Source organism: Gorilla gorilla, chromosome 18 (genome assembly GCF_029281585.2).
Source record: "Gorilla gorilla gorilla isolate KB3781 chromosome 18, NHGRI_mGorGor1-v2.1_pri, whole genome shotgun sequence".
Classification (NCBI taxonomy): domain Eukaryota; kingdom Metazoa; phylum Chordata; class Mammalia; order Primates; family Hominidae; genus Gorilla; species Gorilla gorilla.
Genome location: NC_073242.2, coordinates 77768141 through 77790830, shown reverse-complemented (window position 1 = coordinate 77790830; position 22690 = coordinate 77768141). Strand labels below are relative to the sequence as shown.

The window sequence follows — 22690 nt, the reverse complement described above, 5'->3', positions numbered from 1 at the left end:
TTCATACTGTCAAGATCCAGCTACTAAACAGCCAATTAGTGCTGAAGACCTTTCCGGAGCAACGGAAGAATGAGCAGGCCTGCCCCAAGTAGAAGCAGGATGGCTTCATTATGGTAACTCCGAATTAAAATGTAAAGGTTGCTGATCATTGCATAATTAAATAAGGTTGCAGGCGCCCGCTATCCAGGAGTTTCCAGGGCTCCTTTATTAAAGCCACCTTCTCTGCTTCCTCAGTGGCCCTCCCACAGGCAGGCCTGGAGCTGTCCATAGTCCTGACAAACATACTGACTTCTTAAAAGGCCTGTTAGAGCCAAAGCGCTTTGAGGGGGCTTTCTTCCTAACTACTCCATTACCACCACCCCATTACCAATCCCGAGGATCATTCTGCTTTTCTTTAGAACCCATTTTCCAACTAATTAGTCAAGAAAAAGATGGAGAGTGGAGAGTGAAAAAAAGACCAAGCCTAATTAACTCCCAGTCACTGCAATCTAAATATAAAGTTACTGAAACTGAGGTTGTCCCCTGTTGATGTAACCTTTATCCCTCTTCTTTTATACCTGCTAGGAGGAAGCACAATTTTCTTGAGTTTGATTGGGACTTAATCCCAGGCCGCTGATCACAATGCCATATCCAGATGCTTTGCAGGTGTGCAAGACAGCAGCGCAGTAGGCCTAATACACCTGGTCCTAGACCATGAAAGAAACATCTTTTTACCTCAGAGGCTGGGTGTGATGGGTTCCTGGGAGGTCATGCTAGGAGAGCCTTATCTTCTCAGAACTGTGGAGTGATTCAATTTTAATTTTGCTCCTTCAGTCCTTTTGTACATATGCTTTTTCTTCTCTGTATCTTCTATCTTGTTTCCTCTCTTTCCTTTATTTTCTCTTCTTTCCTATCTTTTCTCTCATATTTCTAGTTCCTCTTCTTTTTATTTCTCAGATCTCTTCTTTCTCTATCCCTATTTCTCCCTCTTTTTTTGAAAACCAAATTTTAAGAAGAAATAGGATTCGATTTATCTAAACCTTTGAGTTTGGTGTGGGACTCAGCTTATTCACTGGGAATGTGCCTCATACTCAGGAATCGAATCCCTGTAAATCTTAACAGTCAATTACATTGTTACACTCCTTCCATCTAGGAACTCAAGAAAAGTAATTTAGGACACTATCAAACCACCTTTAGGTACTTATTTTAGAAACATGTGGATAAGCGTTCTAGAAAACAAGAGAAAATAGCAAAGAAAAAAGCAGCATATGTTTGTTCACAGCCTTGAATTTGATTCCTGTTTTGTTACTTCAGGAAAAATGTCCTATTTCAGGGCAGGGGGAATGGGAGGGCAGCCATGGGTGTCACACTGGAATTAACCCATGTGGAGGTTGAAAAAACCGGGTCTGGACAGCGGAGAGGTGAAGGTGGAATACGAAGAGCCCCACGGGAGACCAGCTATGTTTTCCTCCAGTCTCCTCAACTTGGCTCAGTGGGCTGCTTCAAGTCCATTCCAGATGCAACCTGAAGTCAAAGAGAAAAAAGTAGTTCTAACCTCAATACACAAACAGGAAAGATACCAATGAAGCTTCTCTAGTGTGACCTGTGCAGCTCACATAGTGTCATGGCGACAGTGGTGCAGGGACAGGTGGTCAGAACCAGAAAAGCTGCAGTTGGAGTCCGTGCAGTGGAAAGGCTTGATGCCTGTGTGCTCGAGGAAAGAGCTAGTGAGCTCATCTGAGTGAGCGAATTTCCAGGAGCAGCCATCGCAGGTGCATTTATAAGTCTTCTCTCCTATATGAATTCTGTGGTGAGCTTTTGAGTGAGAGCTTTTGGAGTACACTTTGCTGCATCCTGCAAAGTCACATTGGTGCATCCGTCTTCTTCTCAAGTCAAGCGACTCCTCCCTGCATTTGGGCCATTGCTGCTGGTTCTTGCTTTAGTCCCTGCAGACTCTGTGAGATTGAGGATCCACTCTTAATTGCACTCTCCTCACTGTCACTTGGAATCTCCAGTAGAGACATGAAAGTGGGGTCAACTTTCACTGATCCAGCATTTGTACCATCTCCTCCAATGAGTGGGACTGTATTGGGTGCAGGGCCCTCATTTGCAGGCAAAGTAGTATACACCATGGGCAGAGACTGCACCACCACTGGGATGGCATTCAGGTAACCCATCTTACTTGGAAGACAGACTGAGGGGATGCTGTGAATGACATGTAAGATCTGCTAGCCACCAGTGCCCTGAGAGAGAGTCAGGACAGATCCTGTGGTCAGAATAGTAGGAATGTTTGCTGATGTTGAAGTGAACACCACAAGGGTCTCGGGAGCAGACTGTGGCTTGGGAGGATGTCCTGGAGCTTGCAGCATGCTAACAGGGTGGAGAGGAGCCTTGGCCTTGTGAAAGGAGAAGTCAACTTGTTCCACTGGGGACAGGCTGAAATCACTCGCCAAAAGTTCTTCTGGGGCTCAAACTTGATGTCATTAAACAATGCTGGGTTCTCCATGGGGTTGGCATCCAGGAGTGGTGGAGAAGTCACATTATTTCTGCTTCTATCTCAGGGGGATCTGTGCTCTGAGCAGGGCCAGTGATGGGCTTGAATATCTGCATTGAGCCACCTTCTGAATTAAGTTGCACCTCCAAGTTGTTTATGAGTTGATCCATATCAACCATGTCACTGGCTGAAGACTCCTGAAGTGTCCAGAACTCATACAGTCCTTAGGGAGGCTCGTACTCCTGAGCTAACTGCAAGACAGCTGTTCCCCTCACACCTGCCCCAATCTGACATCACACAGGGCGATGCCCTCTCATCTTCTCTTTCCTGCCCCCACCATGCTTTTACTGGTTGAACTGCTTTTACTCCTGGTTGAACACGAAGTTAAGGCAGAGAAGGAAACCTTCAAGACAGAAACCCATGAGGAGCTACCACAAGATCCCTTCACCTCCGCCATTGCTGCCACACACCCCAGTGCCTTCCAGAGTGGGTGGAATGATTCTTTCTCTCTATTTCTCCCTTTTTAAAAAATTCTGTCACTTATCATATTATCACTATAACTACAGAAAACATGAAGTTTTCATCCACTCACTCTTTGATTTTTGTCTATAGACTCCTTGGTTTAACTAAATTTTTTGGAATGGTCCAAATTACCATTTTCTCTTCCAGAAATCCTAAACAAAGGCTGAAATGATATTTTAAAGGAGAGTTGGGTCCTCAGGAGTCATGACAGGAAGTAGGTGTATGAGTTAGTGTAGGCTGGGCTGCAGTAACAAACAGACCCAGTCATGTAATGGTTCAAAACAATAGATTTTATCTCTTTCTCACACAATAGCCCAAGGTAGGTCCAGGTTGGTGAGTGGTCCCTTCCCCACACAGTTACTCAAAGACACAGGTTAAGAGTGGCTCTGACATCTTCAATGAATGTCTTCCAAGATGGACAGGAGGTGAAAGAAGCATAAGTAGGAGATTTTTAAGGACCAGACCTGGAAGTGCCATACACCAACTTCCACTCATGCTCCATTGGCCAGAATTCAGTCATCTGCCACATATAACTGTAAAGGATGTTAAGAAATATATTAAACCATGTGTCATAAAAACCAGAACCTGATATTGGCGACCATTTAGCAATCTCTGCCAAATGAGACATAGGAAAGAGACGGTGAAGAAAGTCATTGGCAGAAAAGTGAAGAACCAAGAGCTGTGTCCACACGACAGCAGACGTGCAAGTCTTGGCACAGAACTTGTCCTGGGAAACGGTAGGAGACTTGTTTAGACAGCTAGAGGCCACTTCTGGCCAATCAAGATGCTCTTTATGGTGCACCCCACCTATTGGAACGTCACTGTAGTGCAGGGATTCAGGGCATAGGATTCAGTTTCTGAGTCAGACAGGCATGGGAGGAAATCCGGATCCCCCTCTTTCTAGATATGTGATCTTGAATAAGATATTTCTGTGAGCCTCGGTTTCATCGTCTATAAAATGAGAGAAAAATAATGCTTGCCTTATGTGATATCTCTGAAGATTACACAATATAAAAGATGCAAAATTCTTAGCATGATATCTGACACATAGCAGGTACTCGATAGATGGCAATTATTGACACTGTTTGACCATGCTCACCACTGCTACCCTGGTATTGTTCTTGGAGTTTTTTCTATCTACAATGGCTGCTTCCTACATATTTCCCCACCTGTTCCAAGTCCCGTCTTCTTCAGAAAGCCCTTCCCTTGTATTTCATTTCCAATGACCTGCTTTAAGTCTATGCAACCCTATTGAGCACTTCATTATTACAGTCCTCCCACTACAAATGCAAGCTCCATGAGGGTTCAGGCTATTATTTATCTCATTTATTTGCTGTATCCCAGAGCCTAGCACAGTGTCTGGCATATAATAGGTGTTCAACTATTACATTTGCTAAGTATATATTCAATGAATATGAGATATACCCATGCCAATGAGCCTTATTCAGTGCCCTTTATAGGTACAAAATTATATAGCTTTGGGGTTATTCTCTAATTTTCCACGTCAGTTAGTCTTGTCTTCCTGATGAAATTGAATTCACAGTAGCCACAGTGATCTTTTTAAAATGTAAATTGGATCCTATCATTCCTGTGCTTGACCCTCTCCGATGACTTCTCACCCCCTTAGAATAAAATGCAAACTCCTCACTGCAGCCTGTGGGTCCCTGCAAGACCTGGCCCTGCTGTCCTCTATCCTTTCACTCCTCTTTCCTCAAGCATCACTGTGCTTGAACTGCACGGGCCATCTTTCTATTCCTTTAATACACCAAGCTTGTTCCCATCTCACAGTCATCCCCTATTCCTGAGACACTTTCTCCAAGTATATTCTCAAAGCTTGGTCCTCCCCATCATTCAGGCCCCAACATCACTCTTTCTGACAGGCCTTCACTATCAACACTGTATGAAGTGGTTCTTCCATCACTCACTGCCTTAGTTTGGATTCTCTGGAACCCATACTCTGAGTTAGAGAGCTGTTTGCAGGAAGCCTCTAGGGACTGCCCTTAGGATTAGCACCTCTGGGGGAGTGAAGGAAGCAGAACCAAGCAGAGGGAGGAGTTAAGCTGAGATGCATCACAGTGAAGGCCTCCACTGATCCCACTGGGAACTTGGAGTTGGAGGGGCCCTGTAGAGCTGCCCCTCTTTTATTTCACTTCATAACACACTTCTCACTTTCTATAATTATCTTGTTAGTTTTTTTCATGCATGCTGTCTGTCTCTGGCCCCATAATAGAAGCTTCATGGGAATGGGAAATCATTTGGCGTTTTCACTTCCGTATCCCAGCACCTAGTACAATGCCTGCCTCATAGTGGCACTCAGTCCGTGTTTGCTGAATGCATGAATGGGTGGTGACTGAATATGAATGGCAGAGTTGTTAAGTCCCCAAGGGCAGGCCCTGTTTCCTACTGTTCTTGAAGCAGTGACTCCCTGGATACTTGATTGGCATCACCTGTTACCTTCCATCCCCTCTAACCAGCCACTTGTGACTCTCTGAATGTGAGAGACTTCCCTGACACAATTGCAGGCTATTTTTAGTCTATTTTTTCCTCTCTGGTCTATTATAGTGGTGAGAAGAGGCTGGCTACCTGAGGCTTGCAGTAGCTCTAAATAAAACCAATCTTCCTCTCTCTGAAAAACCCTAGGAGGTGTCCTCTGTGCCAGGCTACAGGGCGACAACCACCCAGGCTGTGTTTACTGAGAGCTCTGTGATTATGTTTTTTAGTCTTCTGGTTGGAAGTACCTATGGAAGTGATTATGGAGGTACACACAGGCACCAGAGTCTCTCCTCCTTCCCACAGACACACAAACATAGGCTTTTCCCTCTTCTTCGATGGGCTGTCTTCTCTCATTAGACGGCTTTCTAGGCCGTAGAAGATTTCTCTGGGGCTGACCCTAAGGGGCCTCTTTCAGCTAATTAGATTGCAGACTGGAAGGCAGACTGTGGGCTCCTTTAATAATCTTCTATTCAGGGCTTCACATGCTCATCTAGTTTGAACATTGGGGAGGAAATTATTTTCTTCTGAAACAGTGACAGACAGCAAGAAAGAGCGTATGAGGAAACAGGTTTTCTCCTTGAGATTCTACAAGCATGAAGGACAGATGTAATGATGCTCTTCCACAGATACTTTAGAGAGGTCTGCTGTGTGGCTTGGAAAGGCAGTCCTGAATCACCAGACATAGCCTTTCTCAATAATGAGGCACTCTCCTGATTCCCTTGAGAAGAAAGGATGGAGGGAGACACCGTCCCCTTTATAGGTAAGCAGAAGACTTTGAGAAGCAGACGACTTCCATGGCTAGGAAAACCAAGTGGCCACACCCTTTACTAGCTGTACAACCTGTCTTGCAAATTTATAGAGCAGGGATTTAGAATACCCTGGGTTTTAATTCTAGCTCTACCACTGTGTTACAGCCCTGTGTTCTTGAATAAATTACCTAATTTTATGAACTTTAGTGTCCTCTTCTCCTTCCGGGTGTGTTCAGAGAATTCAATTTGAAAACAAGTGTAAGCTACGTGCAGAGGTACACACCTGTAGTCCTGAGCTTAAGAATTCAAGCCCAGCCTGAGCAACATAGTAAGAATCTGTCAGGAAAGAAAGAAAGAAAAGGAAAGAAAGAAAGAGAGAAGGAAAGAAAGAAAGAAAGAAAGAAAGAAAGAAAGAAAGAAAGAAAGAAAGAAAGAGAAAGAAAGAAGGAAAGAAAGGAAGGAAGGAACAGAGAAAGAAGGGGGAGGGAGGGAGGAAGGGAGGGAGAGAGAGAAAGAAAGAAAGAGAAAGAGAAAGAAAGAAAGAAAGAAAGGCGGAGGAAGGGAGGGAGGGAGGAAAGAAGGAAGGAAGGAAGGAAGGAAATGTAAAGTGTTAAGCATGGTGCCTGGCACATGGCAAATGTTCAATAAATAGTAGCTAATATTATTATAGCCTCAATCTGTAAATGTGGATGTTAATAGAATTTGCCTCCTGGGCTGATTGTAAGGGTTAAGTGAGATGATGTATGTAGTGATTTAAACAGTGCCTGGCATAGTGTGTGTCTTAGTCAACTCAGGCTGCCATAACAAAATACTATAGACTGGGTGGCTTAAACGACAGAAATTTATTTTCTCATAGTTCCAGGGGTTGGAAACTCCAAGATCAAGGTTACAGCAAGGTTCAGTTCCTGTGATATCTCTCTTTCCAGCTTGCACATAGCTGCTTCTCACTGTGTCCTAACATGGTGGAGAGAGAGAATGAGCTCTCTAGTGTCTCTTACTACAATAACACAAATCCTATCAGATCAGAGCCCCAATCTTATGACCTCATTTAAACTTCATTACCTCCTAAAGACCCCATCTCCAGATATAGTCACATTGGGGGTTAGGACTTCAACATATGAATTTGAGGGGGATGGAATTCAGTTCATAGCTGTATGTACTCAATAAACTGTGGCTGCTATGATTATTATTAGCATTGCTCAAAGAAGTACGTGGCTGTGCTGGAATAAAACTGATACCTTAAGTCTGACATTTCAGTGGTCTTTCCACACCTTCGGAATCACTGCACCAACTTCCAGCAAATACCTTTTACTGCTCAGAACCATGCTTGCTTCCTTTCAGCTGAAGCTGACACTATTGGAGCGCCATCCAAATTCCCACAGATCCATTTTTTCATGTCTGTACGCCCAGATTGGATGTTCTTTTGACTACAATGGCCTGGGCCTGCACCTCTCTTTCAAGGACTGCCCTTGGGCTACTGGGGCTGTTTTCTGTGCTCAGACAGAGAGCTGTGACCTCCCCGGAGCTTACTTCCCCCCACAAAAAAAAACTTAGGCAAATTAAATTTAATTGAGTTTAATTGAACAAAGAAGGAATCATGAATCAGGCATCCCCCAAACCAGAACAGGTTCAGAGAGGCCCCAGTGTAGCCATGTAGCAGAAGAAGATTTATGGACAGAAAAAGGAAAGTGGTGCTCAGAAAATGGAAGTGAGGTTCAGAAAACGGAAGTGAGGTACAGAAACAGCTGGATTGGTTGTAGCCCAGTGATTGCCTCATTTGAACACAGTTTGAACAGTTGGACCCCTTTGATTGGCCAAAACTCGGAGACTGGCACAAGAATAGGTTACAATCTGTTTACACCTTCAGTTAGGTTACAGTTCACTGTGTATGGAGAAATCTTTGGACTGAACCTAGAACACGTAAGGAGGAAGCTTTAGGCTAAACTTAACACCCTTGTTTTCAAGACAACTTTGAGGTGTAATTTACACTCCAGACATCCCCTTCAGGATCAAGCAGGAGCCACCCTCCACAGCACTTTGTCTAAAATTGCACTCTTGCTTGGCAGCCTTTCCTCGCTGGACCTACCTCCCCTTCCCTTACCAGTTCCTCTAGGAGCACTTCCTTGATAGATCACTTGCATTCAAGTCCTGATCTCAGAGTCTGCTTCTGGGGAACACAGCCAAGACCTCAGCTCAATTGTCGGTCCCTCTAGGACACAGTCCCCGGACCTCTAAGCACTTTTACTTGTTTTAACCTAGGAATTCCTCATGACAAACCCACGGGCTGGTGCTTCAATGATCCCCATTCTGCAGATAAGAAAACATGATCTAAAGAAAGGTCAAGTAGCTTGCCCAACATCACACAGCTGATGCATGGTGCAGGCATATGGTGACCATACTGCTTTCCTGTCGTTCTCTTACCCCCACTCTTTGCCTAGATGACAGCTCTTTAGGGAAGGAACTATTGTTGCTCCTGTTGGCACCCTAGCACTTTACTTACAACGTAGCATCCATCAGGGACTCGGGAAATAACGAATGAGTGAATGAATGAATTAATGAATGGCCTGCATACTTGTTCAGCAGCGGCCTGGATCTTCCAGATAGGGCAGGTCATTCATTCACCTGCCCAGGGATCCCTTCTCATGTTATTCTACCTGAGCCTCAAAGATGGGCATCACCAATGGCATTCATTCTCAGCACCAAAACCTTCAGGGAATTTTAAGTCAACTTAACTGCAACCACCAACTTCTCTCCCCCAGCTCCACAGGACTGTTCCTGGCCACAAACCCACGTTCCAAGCTGCCTGGTGGGAGGTAATAATTACAATAATCAGCAGCAACAGTGATATTCTGAGTGCTTATTGAGTGCTTACTGTACATCATTATTGAGTGATTACTGTGGATCCTTATGGAGTGCTTATGGTATATCAGGTCCTATACTAAATACATTACACTACAACCCTGTGCAGTATATTCTACTATTGTCTTCATCTTGGAAAACAGGAAACTGAAGATCAGAGAGTTCAGATTATCCTCCTGATGTAACAAAGCAGGTAAGAAAATAAGCTGGGAATTAGACCTGCTTTTATCTGGCTACAAGCCACATTCTGTTAACTCCAAAGATCATAAACTCAAGACCATAGGCCTAAATGGCCACTGGCTCTGTGTCATTTGACCTACATAGTGGGTGGTGGTGGTTGTTTTTTTAATTTTAATTAAATGCCAATATGTAAGAATGTCTATTGCACCAAATACAGTCTGGATTTTTAGCTTCTCTAGAAAATAATCAGAAGATCTGTTAGCTTAGAGCCCACAATTCTGCCTAGACGTAATTGGCTGCAGCTGAATACAGGCTCTCTATTACAGTTTGCCCCAATCCCCACCACTCCTTACTGTTTTACACGAGCCCTGCTTTATTCATTTGTTTTACCTCCCTGGCCCGTGGGAGGGTTTGAGTTTGCTACTCTCTGTCGCCCACCATGCCAGATCCCCTCTTATAACTGAAAGCAATCCTCCCACCAGGGAAGATAGCAACAGCAGCATTTAGATGACATGGATGGTAATAACGTGGTGATGCTTCATATTTTACAAAGCACTCCTGCATTCATTATCTTATTTAGTTTTCAAAATAATAACCATTTCCTGGGCAACTGATCTGGGCCAATGTCTGTTGCCAAGCACAGGAGGGGCAGAGAATAATACAGAATAATCTCAGCCTTCCATAAGCACACAGCCCTGCAATGAAGACAGCCCACTGAAATGAAAGCCCAGCATGGTCACAGAAGACATTGTTAACCAGCACAGGGAGAGCCAGAGAGACAGCAACCAGCAGCTCAGGTATTTTAGACAGTTTGGGCTACAACAAAGTACAGGCATACCTCAGAGATATTGTGGGTTCATTTCCAGGCCACTGCAATAAAGCAAATACTGCAATACAGCAAGTCACACGAGACTCTTTGGATTCCCAGTGCATATAAAAGTTATGTTTACACTATACTATAGTCGATTAAGAGTGCAATTACATTATGCCTAAAAAAATGTACACACCTTAATTTTAAAATGCTTTATTGCTAAAAATTGCTAACAATCATGTCAGCCTTCAGTGAGTAGTAATCCTTTTGCTGGTGGAGGGTCTTGCCTCAATGTTGATGGCTGCTGATTGATTTGGGTGGTGGTTGCTGCAGGTTGAGATGACTGCGGCAATTTTTCTAAATAAGACAACAACGATGTTTGTCACATAAATTGACTCTTCCTTTCATGAAAGATTTCTCTGTAGCATGTGATGCTGCTTGACAGCATTTTACCCACAGCAGAACTTCTTTCAAAATCTGAGTCCGTCCTCTCAAATCCTGCCAGCTGCTTTATCTACTAAGTTTATGGAACATTCTAAATGCTTTGTTGTCATCTCAACAATGTTGACAGTATCCTCACCAGGAGTGGATTCCATTTCAAGAAACCACTTTCTTTGGTCATCCATAAGAAGCAACATTTTATCCTCTAAAGTTTTATTGTGAGACTGTAGCAATTCAGTCACATCTTCAGGCTCCACTTCCAACTCTAGTTCTCTTGCTATTTTCGCCACATCTGTAGTGACTTCCTCCACTGAAGTCTTGAACCCCTCAAAAATTATCAATGTGAGATGAAAACAACTTTTTCTAAGCTCCTCCTAAAGTTGATATTTGACTTTCTCCAATGAATCACAAGTGTTCTTAATGACATTTAGAATGACGAATCCTGGCTGGGCATGGTGGCTCATGCCTGTAATCCCAGCACTTTGGGAGGCTGAGGAAGGTGGATCACTTGAGGTTGGGAGTTTGAGACCAGCCTGGCCAACATGGTGAAACCCCGTCTCTACTAAAAATACAAAAATTAGCCAGGTGTGGTTGTGCACACCTGTAATTCCAGCTACTCAGGAGGCTGAGGTTGGAGAATTGCTTGAACCTGGGAGGCGGAGGCTGCAGTAAGCCAGGATGGCACCACTGCACTCTAGCCTGGGTGACAGAGCAAGACAGTCTAAAAAAAAAAGAATCTTTTCCAGAAGGTTTTCAACTGACTTTTCCCAGACACATCAGAGGAATCACTGTCTACGACAACAATAGTCTTATAAAATGTATTTCTTAAATAATAAGGCTTGGAAGTCTTTGGTCCCTGGGCTACAAAGTAGATGCTATGTTAGCAGGCATGAAAACAACATTAATCTCTTTGTGCATCTCTACCAGAGCTTCTGGGTGACCAAGTGCACTGTCAATGAGCAGAAATATTTTGAAAGGAATGTTTTTAGCAGTAGATCTCAACAGTGGGCTTAAAATATTCAGTAAACCTGGCTGTAAACAGATGTGCTGTCATCCAGGTTTTGTTGTTCCATGTGTACAGCAAAGGCAGAGTAGATTTAGTATTAATTCTTAAGAGGCCTAGGATTTTTTTAATGATAAATGAGCTTTGGCTTCAACTTAAAGTTACCAGCTGCATTAGCCCCTAACAAGAAAGTCAGCCTGTCCTTTGAAGCTTTGAAGCCAGGCATTGACTTCTCTTCTTTAGCTATATGGCATCTTCTTCCAATAGAAGGCTGTTTCATCTACATTGAAAACCTGTTGTTTAGTGTGGCAATCTTCATCAATGATCTTAGTTAGAGCTTCTGGGTAACTTGCTGCAGCTTCTCCATCAGCACTTGCTGCTTCATCTTGCACTTTTGTGTTATGGAGATCGCTTCTTTCCTCAAACCTAAAGAACTAACTTCTGCTAGCTTCAAACTTTTCTTCTGTAGCCTCCTCATCTCTCTCAGTCTTGTAAGAGCTGAAGAGAGTTAGAGCCTTGCTCTAGATTAGGCTTTGGCTTAAGGGAATGTTGTGGCTGTTTGATATTCTATCCAGACCACTAAAACTTTCTTCAAATCAGCAATAAGTCTGTTTCACTTTCTTATCATTCATGTGCTCAGTGGAGTAGAACTTTTAATTTCCTTCAAGAACCTTGCTTTTGCATTCACAACTTGGCTAACTGTTTGGCTCAAGAGGCCTAGCTTCTGGCCTGTCTTGGCTTTTGACATGCCTTCTAAGCTTAATCATTGCTAGCTTTTGCTTTAAAGTGACAGATATACAACTCTTTTTTTCATTTGAACACTTAGAGGCCGTTGTAAGGTTATTAATTGGCCTAATTTCAATATTGTTTTGTCTCAGGAAATAGGAAGAGCTGAGGAGGAGGAGAGAGACCAGAGAATAGCTGGTTGATGGGAGTCAGAACACACACAACTTTTATTGATTAAGTTTGCCTTCTATATGGGTGGGGTTCACGGTGCCCAAAACCAATTACAATAGTTTTATCAAAGATCACTTATTATAGATCATAATATATACATTATATATTATATATATATATAATGAAAACATTTGAAATATTGCAAGAATTAACACAATTTTGCACAGAGACAAAAAGTAAGCACATGCTATTGGGAAAATGGGGCTGGTAGACTTGCTTGATGCTCACAAGGGTTGCCACAAACCTTCAATTTGTAGGAAGTGCAATAATCTGTGAAGTGCAATAAAGCGACATGCAGTAAAATGAGGTACGGCTGTGACAGACTAGGTGGATTATAAACAACAGAAATTTATTTATCACAATTCTGGTGGTCGGAAGTCCAAGATCAAGGTGCCAGTAAGGTCAGATAGGGATGAGGGCTTTCTTTAGCTGATGACTGATGACTGATGACTTCTTGTTTTACCCTCACACAGTGAAAAGAGGGCATAAGAGAGCTCTTTGGAGCCCTTTTTATAAGGGCTCCACCCTCAAAACCTAATTGTGTCTCGAAGGCCCTGCCTCCTAATACCATCGCATTAGGCATTAGGATTTCAACATGTGAATTTGGTGGGGAGAAACATAAACACTCAGTCCATAACACCAGAAAAACTAAAATGCTTCTCAAGGTGATATTCCTGATGCACCCTGAGGGATGAACAGGACTGTGCAAGGAGAAGGGTGGGCATAGCGAAGGAACAGACAATAAGCAGTGCTCTTCATTTCCAAGACATGAGCTGCTCTTAGGACCAAGATCAAAATCTTTGGCAGAGCTTTCAGGGATGATATGGTTTGGATTTATGTCCCTGTCCAAACCTCATGTTGAAATATAATCCCCATTTGGAGGTAGGCCTGGTGATCGGGTCATGGGAGCAGATTTATTTCTCTGTGCTGTTCTCATGATAGTGAGTGAGTGCTCATGAGATCTGGTTGTTTAAAAGTGTTTGGCACCTCCCCCCTTCTCTCTCTTCCTCCTGCTCTGCCCATGTAAGACATACTGGCTTCCCCTTTGCCTTCCACCTTGATTGTAAGTTTTCTGAGGCCTCTCCAGTCATGCTTCCTGTACAGCCTGCAGAACTGTGAGCGAATTAAACCTCTTTTCTTTATAAATTATCCAGTTTCAGGTATTTCTTTATAGAAGTGCAAAAACAGACTAATACAAGAGTTTTGATAATATCATCTCTGCCCACTTCTCTAACTTCATATCACTCCCTCTCCCTTGCTCAGAACATGAGCTTCCACTGACCTGGGAACTTTGCATGTGCTGTTTCCTCTTCCTGGATGTCTTTCCCTGTCATCCTGAACTCTCATCCTAAACATCATTTCTTCAGGAGACTTGTCCCTAGTGCCTCTAACCAGGTCAGTTCTGTCTATCATACTCAGGAACTTTTCTTCACAGAATGAGCCGCAGTTTATAAATACATTTTTGTGGGATGATTGGATTAATGTCTGTGTTCCTCTGTGACAGACTGAAAAACCGTCCCCAGTTCTTTATCCTTCCCTGTGCCTGCACCTTTTGCCATGTGGTTTTGCAATCTCCACCCGGTAACCTTGATCTCCGCCATATGAGTTGCTTTAGCTGATGGAATGCAGGTGGAAGTGATGATGTGCCACTTCTGAATCTAGAACTTAAGACGCCTGTTGTGCTTCTGCCATCACCATGAGAAGTACATTCCCAGCTAGTCCTCTGGCACAAGGAGGACAAAAGTTGTGTGGATCAGGCCCAGACTCACCCTGCAACTTAGAATGCCTCAATGAGCCCAGCTAGATCAGTCATACCCTAGCCAACCACAGAGGCATAAGCAAAATCAATGCTTATTGCTGCATGCTACTAAAACGTTGGAGTTCTTTGTTATACTGCAATAACTGACTGATACACCCCCACTATATACTAAGCTTTGTTTAAGCAAGCATCAAATGTTTGTTCAACATTGAATCCTTACTACCTTATACATAGTGGACCCTTAATATTAATACATATTTGCTGAATTAATGAATTATTAGCAGACCAGGCTACACTAGCAGCCAGAAAGCCCTGCACTATCAGGGGACCACTGGGGTTTCACAAAGTGAAGTGTACCTCTAATCAGTCAGAGTGGTCCAACCTTCTAGGAGATAAGCAAAGAAGAAATGGGGAGATTGGGAAAGGCATTAGGGGGAGGGATAAAGAGAAGTTGGCAAATGGATACAAACATACAGTTAGATGTTAAATGGAAGGAGTAAGTTCTAACGTTCGATAGCAGAGTGACTATAGCTAACAACAATATATCATATATTTCAATATAACTAGAAGAAAGGGCTTGAAATGTTTCCGTCACATAGAGATGATAAATACTCGAGGTGATGGACACCCCAAATACCCTGACTTGATCACTACACTGTCTGTGTAACAAAATATAATATACTATCATATGCATTCCATAAATGTGTACAAATATTTGTATCAATAAAAAAAAGAAATGGATGGAAACTATCTTTCTGCCTGCTCGCCCCAAGACCTCTGCCTCCAGAACTTCAAGGCTTGGAGAAGAGGCCTATAGCAGAATAAGTGCTTAGACCTTTGGAGATATTAGGACATCCCTACAGCCATCAAAGTGTATTTATCAATCAGCAGCCTGAGTCTTACTTGGCACCTAGAAAGTATCTCCCATGCTGCTCATTTTTATTTGGATTAACTCAGAGACACCAGGAATAGACTGATAATGATAATGATGGCAGATACATTTAATAACATAAAAAAACAATAAATATGTGCTGGCCACTGTGCTATACCAGATTATCTACTTTAATTCCTTACAACAATTAAATGGAGTGTGTCCTGTTTTACAGATGAGGAACCTGAGCCTGAAAGAGGTATGGTATCATGTGCCAAAGCACGAAGCTAGCAAAGAGAGCCTGAAAGAGGTTTGGTACCCTGTGGTACCCTGTGCCAAAGCATGAAGCTAGCAAAGAGAGCCTGAAAGAGGTATGGTACCCTGTGCCAAAGCATGAAGCTAGCAAAGATTTAAGAGAATTCAAAACCAGGTAGTCTGAGTTCAGAGCTCATGCCCCTAATCACTGAGCTATGGCCTGAGCAGTGACTCAGAAGTTCCAAGACTCACTCCCAGCTCCAGCCCATATGAACTCAGGCAAAGCTTTTCCTCAAACTGAGCATAGTTACTTTCTTGGTAAAGATGTCTGAAGGGCTTTCCAGCTCTGGCTGCTCCTGACCTGTGGCTTGAGCTACACTTCCTCATTTCTCTCATGCACCCCCAGCTGCCATCTCCCAAGAATGTCCTTTTGGGGTACTTTTACCAGACATCAGCCTTCTCAGACCTGGCCACCAGCAATTGTCACTGCTTTTCCAGGAGGCAGGTGTGCAGTATGTATTGAAAGTCTTAATGATGCTCATAACATTTCCCCTAAAGAAAGATAAAAAATGAGCACAAGGGCTTATGGGCAAGAATGTTCACAGCAGCGCTATTTATCATAAGGGAAGCCCAGAAATAACCTAAATATCCACCCTTAGTGGATGGGTTAAATAAATTGCAGCACGTAACTCAACAGGAGCATCATGGAGCCTTTTAAAAACATAAAATGGCTCATTTGCAATGTTATGCATCACAGCGTTATTCAAAGGGCAAAATATGGAGGAAAATATTCAAATGTCCATCAATACTGAACTGGTTAAATAAATGGTAGTATATTCATATAATAGACTGCTGTAGAGTGGTATGAAGAAATGAGAAAATTCTCCATATATTTCATATAGAAAATTCTCCCAGATACTTTGTTAAGTGAAAAAACAAGGTGAGGAGCAGTGTTTATAGCATGCAATATTTTGCAGAAAAATAAAAACACATATGTTTATTTCTTTATATAATCATGAGATTCTGAAAACACACTCAAGAAAGAACAAAAGAACAAGTTATTGGTAGGAGAACTTGTTAGATGGGGCACAAAAGTGAAAGGAAACTCTTTACTATAAACCCATATATATATAATTTTATTTTAAGTTCAGGGATACATGTGCAGGACGTGCAGGTCTGTTACATAGGTAAACGTGTGTCATGGTGGTTTGCTGCACCTATCAACCCATCACCTAAGTATTAAGCGCCACATGCATTAGCTATTTATCCTGATGCTCTCCCTCCCCCCACACCCTCCAACAAGCCCCAGGGTGTGTTGTTCCCCTCCCTGTGTCCATGTGTTCTTGTTGTTCAGCTCCCACTTATAAGTGAGAACATGTGGTGTTTGGTTTTCTGTTCCCGAATTAGTTTGCTGACGATAATGGCTTCAAGCTCCATCCATGTCCCTGCAAAGGACATGATCTTCTTCCTTTTTACGGCCACATAGTATTCCATAGTGTGTATGTACCACATTTTCTTTATCCAGTCTATCATTGATGGGCATTTGGGTTTATTCCATGTCTTTGCTATTGTGAATAGTACTGCAGTGAACATACATGTGCATGTATCTTTATAATAAAATGATTTATATTCCTTTGGGTATATACCCAGTAATGGGATTGCTGTGTCAAATGGTATTTCTGGTTCTAGGTCTTTGAGGAATCGCCACACTGTCTTCCACAATGGTTGAACTAATTTACATTCCCACCAACCTGTTCATATATTTTTAACCTCATGAACCTATTACAACCTACTTACAAAATTAAACTTTTAAAAACCTTAATAATGTTGTAGAAATATGTTGAATTGTGGAGGAAAACCTTATATTATTAAAAGGAAAAAGTATTTTATACAAGAGAATGAACAGTGACCTTAAGCAAGTCACATTTCTCTGAGCCTGTTTATCTGTAAAATGAAAAAAAAGATGCCTACTTCACAGTCATGAGAATAAATGAGACCAAAATAGGAAACACATATGTTAATAAAACACATAGCTAACACTAAATAAATATAGCTATTAATGATCCCATAGAAACAGTGCTGTAATTACATGCTTGCTACATGTGGTTATCTCTAGGTGACAGGATAGAGGTGGTTTTTATTTTACTTTTTGTGCTTTTCTAGATTTTCCAATTTTGCCATAAAGAAAACACATTCCTTCATGCCTGTAATCCCAGTACTTTGGGATGCCAAGGCAGGAGGATTACTTGAGCACAGGAGTTCGAGGCTGCAATGAGCTATGATCATGCTAATGCAATCCAGCCTGGGTGAAAGAGTGAGACCTTGTCTCAAAAGGAAGGGAGGAAGGAAGGAAGGGAGGGAGGGAGGAAAGAAGGAAGGAAGGAAGCAAGGAAGGAAGGTGGAGGGAGGAAAGAAGGGAAAGAAAGAAAGAAAGAAAGAAAGAAAGAAAGAAAGAAAGAAAGAAAGAAGGAAAGAAAGAAAGAAGGAAAGAAAGAAAGAAGGAAAGAAAGAAAGAAAGAAAGAAAGAAAGAAAGAAAGAAAGAAAGAAAGAAAGAAAGAAAGAAAGAAGGGAAGGAAGGAAGGAAGAAAGAAAGGAAGGAAGAAAGAGAGAGAGAAAGAAGGGGGAGGGAGGGAGGAAGAGAGGGAGAGAGAGAAAGAAAAAGAAAGAAAGAAAGAAGAAAGATTCCTTTTGTAACAACCTGAAAAAAACAGAAATGTTACTTGTAAAGTGATAGAGAGCAATATTTAAAGTACCTTTCAGGAAGTTCTAGCCAGACCAATAAGGCAAAAGAAAGAAACAAAAGGCATTCAAATCAGAAAAGAAGTCAAACTATCTCTCTTCACTGATTATATGATTCTATACCCAGAAAACCCTAAAGACACTGCAAAAAAATCCTGGAACTGATAAAAGACTTCAGTAAAGTTTTGGGATACAAAATCAACATACAAACATTAGTAGCATTTCTATACACCAATAACATTAAAGCTGGGAGTCAAATAAAGAACATAATCCCATTTACAATAGACACACACACTAAAAAAATACCTAGGACTATATCTAACAAGGAGGCGGAAGAGCTCTCTGAGGAGAACTAAGAAACACTGCTAAAAGAAATCAGAGATGATACAAACAAATGGAAAAACATTCCATGCTCATGGATTGGGAGAATCAATATCACGAAAATGTCCATACTGCCCAAAACAATCTACAGATTCAGTGCTATTCCTATCAAACTACCAATGTCATTTTTCAGAGAATTGGAAACAACTATTCTAAAATTCATATGGAACCAAAAAACAGCCTGAATAGCCAAAGCAAAATCCTAAATAAATCCAGAGACACCATGTAACTCAACTTCAAAGTATACCATAAGGCTACAGTAACCAAAACAGCATGGTATTGGTACAAAAACGGACATATAAACCAATGGAACAGAATAGAGAACTCAGAAGTAAAGCCACACATCTACAGCCATTTGATCTTTGACAAAGTTGACAAAAATTATCAATGGGGAAAGGACTCTCTACTCAATAAATAGTGCTGACATAGCTGGCTAGCTATATGCAGAAGAATGAAACTGAACCCCTACCATTCACCATATACAAAAATTAACTCAAGGTGGTTTAAATATTTAAGTGTAAGACCTCAAACTATAATAATCCTGGAAGAAAGCCTAGGAAACACCATTCTGAACATCTGCCTTGGAAAAGAATTTATGACTAAGTCCTCAAAAGCAATTGCAACAAAAACAGAAATTAACATGTGGGACCTAATTAAACTAACGAGCTTCTGCACAGTGGAAGAAATTATCAATAGAGTAAACAGATAACCTACAGGATGGGAGAAAATATTCGCAAACTGTGCATTCAGCAAAGGTCTAATATCCAGAATTTATAAGGAACTTAAACAACTCAACAAGTAAAAAACAAATAACCCTGTTAAAAAGTGGGCAAAAGACATCAACAGACACTGCTCAAATGAAGACATACAAGTAGCCAACAAATATATGAAAAAGTGCTCATCATCACTAATCATCACAGAAATGCAAATTAAAACCACAATGAGATACCATCTGACACCAGTCAGAATGGCTAGCATTAAAAAGTCAGTAAATAACAGATGCTGGTGAGGTTGCAGAGAAAAAGGAACACTAATACACTGTTGGTGGGAATGTAAATTAGTTCAGCCACTGTAGAAAGCAGTTTGAAGATTTCTCAAAGAACTTAAAACAGAGGTACCATTCAATCCAGCAAACCCATTACTGGGTATATACCTGAAGGAAAATAGATCATTCTACGAGAAAGACACATGTATTCCTATGTTCATCACAGTCCTATTCACATTAGCAAAGACATGGACTCAACCTAGGTGCCCATCAACAGTGGAATGGATAAAGAAAATGTAGTACCTATACACCATGGAATACTACGTAGCCATAAAAAAAGAACAAAATCATGTCCTTTGCAGCAACATGGATGCAGCTGGAGGCCATTATCTTAAGCAAATTAATGCAGGAATAGAAACCAAATACCACATAGTCTCACTTGTAAGTGGAAGCTAAACACCGAGTACACATGGACATAAAATTGGGAACAACAGACACATTGGGACCATCAGATGGGGGGAAGAGGGAGGAGAGCAAGTGTTAAAAATCTAACTGTTGAGTACTATGCTCAGTACCTGGATAATGGGGTCAGTCATACCCCAAACCTCAGCATCATCTAATATGCCATGTAACAAACCTGCACATGTACCACCTGATTCTAAAATAAAAGCTAAAATTATTTTTAAAATTTAAAAACAAAGTACCTTTCAAAGCCCTCCCTACCCTTTTCCCAAGGTTCCTGAAGTGTCTGGGCAGGTAGGTCAGCACGGTATTGGTGGCAATTACTGTGTAGTCACTGAGCTGTGGGGCCACAGGCAATCAAAGGCACCATCTAACAGTTCATCTGATGAGACCCCTCCCCCAGCTAAGGATGCAGACCCTTCAAGGTGGAGACACTGCCCTGGCTCAGATCGTATTGGAACATTCCTCAAGATGCACTTTCAGACCCCAGACACAAACCTCACTACCACCAACACTTACGGAGACTTGACAATGAACCAGGTGCTGCCCTGATGCTTTACCTGCATTGATACAGTTAGTCTTCATGCAGTGCTTTCACGTATTACCCCCACTTACGATTAGAAGCTCAAATACACAGTACCTACCTAATTTGCCCAAGACCACACAGCCAGTAAGGGGCAGAGCCGAGATTTGAACCCTATTGATCTAAGTCTAAAGCATATGCTCACCCTCTACGCACTACTTTAGACAGCGCTCATTGGCGGTCAGGCTTTTTGATTAAAACAGAATTTGTTTTTGGTGAGAACAAACAGAGAGAGAGAGAGATTGGTAAACAAAGCAAAATATAAAGTCAGATATCAGGCTGGGTGCAGTGGCTCAAGCTTGTAATCCCAGCACTTTGGGAGGCTGAAGCAGGTCAATCCCCTGAAGTCAGGAGTTCGAGACCAGCCTAGCCAACATGGCAAAACCCCGTCTCAACTAAAACTACAAAAAAATTAGCCGGGCACGGTGGCAGGCACCTGTAGTCTCAGCTACTCGGAAGGCTGAGGCAGGAGAATCGCTTGAACCCGGGAGGCAGAGGTTGCGGTGAGTAGAGATCACGCCACTGCACTCCAGCCTGGGCAACAAGAGCAAAACTCCTTCTCTAAATAAATAAATAAATCCAGATATCAGAATTGTGGTTAAACCCAAATGCCATAGCTTGCATGGAAGCTGCTTGCCCTGTATCATCAACTGGAAATGCTAAAACAGCTGAATTTCAGTACTGGAATCAGACCATTCCCATCAATATCCCCGCTTGCAATGCTACCAAGTACTCATCCCATCCACTGGTGAGATGCTCACTGCAATTTAAGGCAGCCCATGCTAACTTTGGACATCTCTCTGTGAAAACCCGTAACTCTAGGTTATCCAAGGAGATTGCTTCCTACAGAAACCATCATTTGGTGTGTTTAAGTGGTCTTGGTCTGTTAAAACATCAGTATTATTGGTTTGTGTTTTGTTCCAGACACCCCGTCCGGAAAAAGTCACACTCTGAATAAAACATGGCCCAGGGTCTCTTACTCACTTTCTCCCTTTGCAGCCAGATCTTGGGAAATGCACACTTTCCTTCTATGGTTTGAGGATGGTGGTTTAGAAGTTCCTGGCTATTGCAGCTCAGGGCCTTGGTCCCAGGTCTCTATCCTGTGTCTTCAGGGTCCCTCATTTCACTTTGAGGGCATCCCCTTTGTGTGAGCTTGTCAGCAGCTGTCACGGTCACTGGGCTGGTCTTACACTTCATTTTTTAGCCTGTTAAGTTTAATGCCCCTATGTTTGGTGAAGTAAAGGGAACAGCTTCTCTTTGTGGCCTCTGGTGGTGATTTTACAGAGATTATCTCAGAGACTCTACTCAGATATATAATGTTCGTACTTACTCACTGCATAAATAAGCCAGTGTGGCTTAGTTAAATTTGGGGGGGCTATCAAAGCAGAGACACTCTCCCTAATTATTCACTTTGTGAATGCCTTTCATGCCAGAATACCTCCTGGCTCCTTTAATCCCCACCAGAGGTCCAGAAATCAAGGCATCATCTTTGACCCCTCCCTCTCACTGTCCCCAACCATCCATCTACCAGCAAGTCCTATTGGTTTGTCCCCCAAAATATATCTAAGATCTTTGCAGGCACCTCCATTTCTTCACCCCTACCTTCCATCAGCCCTGCCCTGGGCTGCTTCAAAAAACTTCCCAACTTATTGCCTGCTTCTACTTTTGCTCCTGTTCAACCTGTTCTACGAATTGAAACCAGAAGAGCGTTTTAAATTATAAATTGGATTATGTAGTATCCCCCTTCCCCCCCCCCCCCACCCGCTTAAAACCCTTCAGTGGCTCCCACACGCTTCGAATCAAGTCCAAGTTTCTTCTCATAGTCTGTAGGGTCTGCATGACCTGGCCCAGCACAGGTCTCTGACGTCCACAACACCAGGTGCCCTCTGTTACATTCCAGCCATACTCTCTAGTGTGGTTCACCCAGAAGCAAACCTGGAGACAAGGAATGGGTTTCAAGTAGATAATTTGGGAGGTGATCCCAGAAAGCATCATGAGGGAGTGGGAAAAGTGCAATAGAGAACAGAGGAAAGCTGAGGCAGGGCGCATTAATGAGTGGGTTACCTCTGTAGACAACTGGGGCTCAGTTCTGCTGGGGAGCCTTTATGTGGACACGCCTGAGAGCTGTGCCAGCACAAGGTGGGGAAGCTGGGGAGTTTATCCACC

The 22690-nt window shown here is 42.4% G+C and overlaps 1 long non-coding RNA gene and 1 pseudogene across 1 annotated transcript in view; both read right to left on the bottom strand.

Moving 5' to 3' along the window:
- LOC129527389 (uncharacterized) overlaps nucleotides 1–22690 on the bottom strand; it is a 123871-nt gene that overhangs the window by 27746 nt on the left and 73435 nt on the right. The gene's annotated exons all lie outside the window — the stretch shown is intronic.
- On the bottom strand, nucleotides 1592–2652 carry LOC101151898 (Krueppel-like factor 8; annotated as a pseudogene).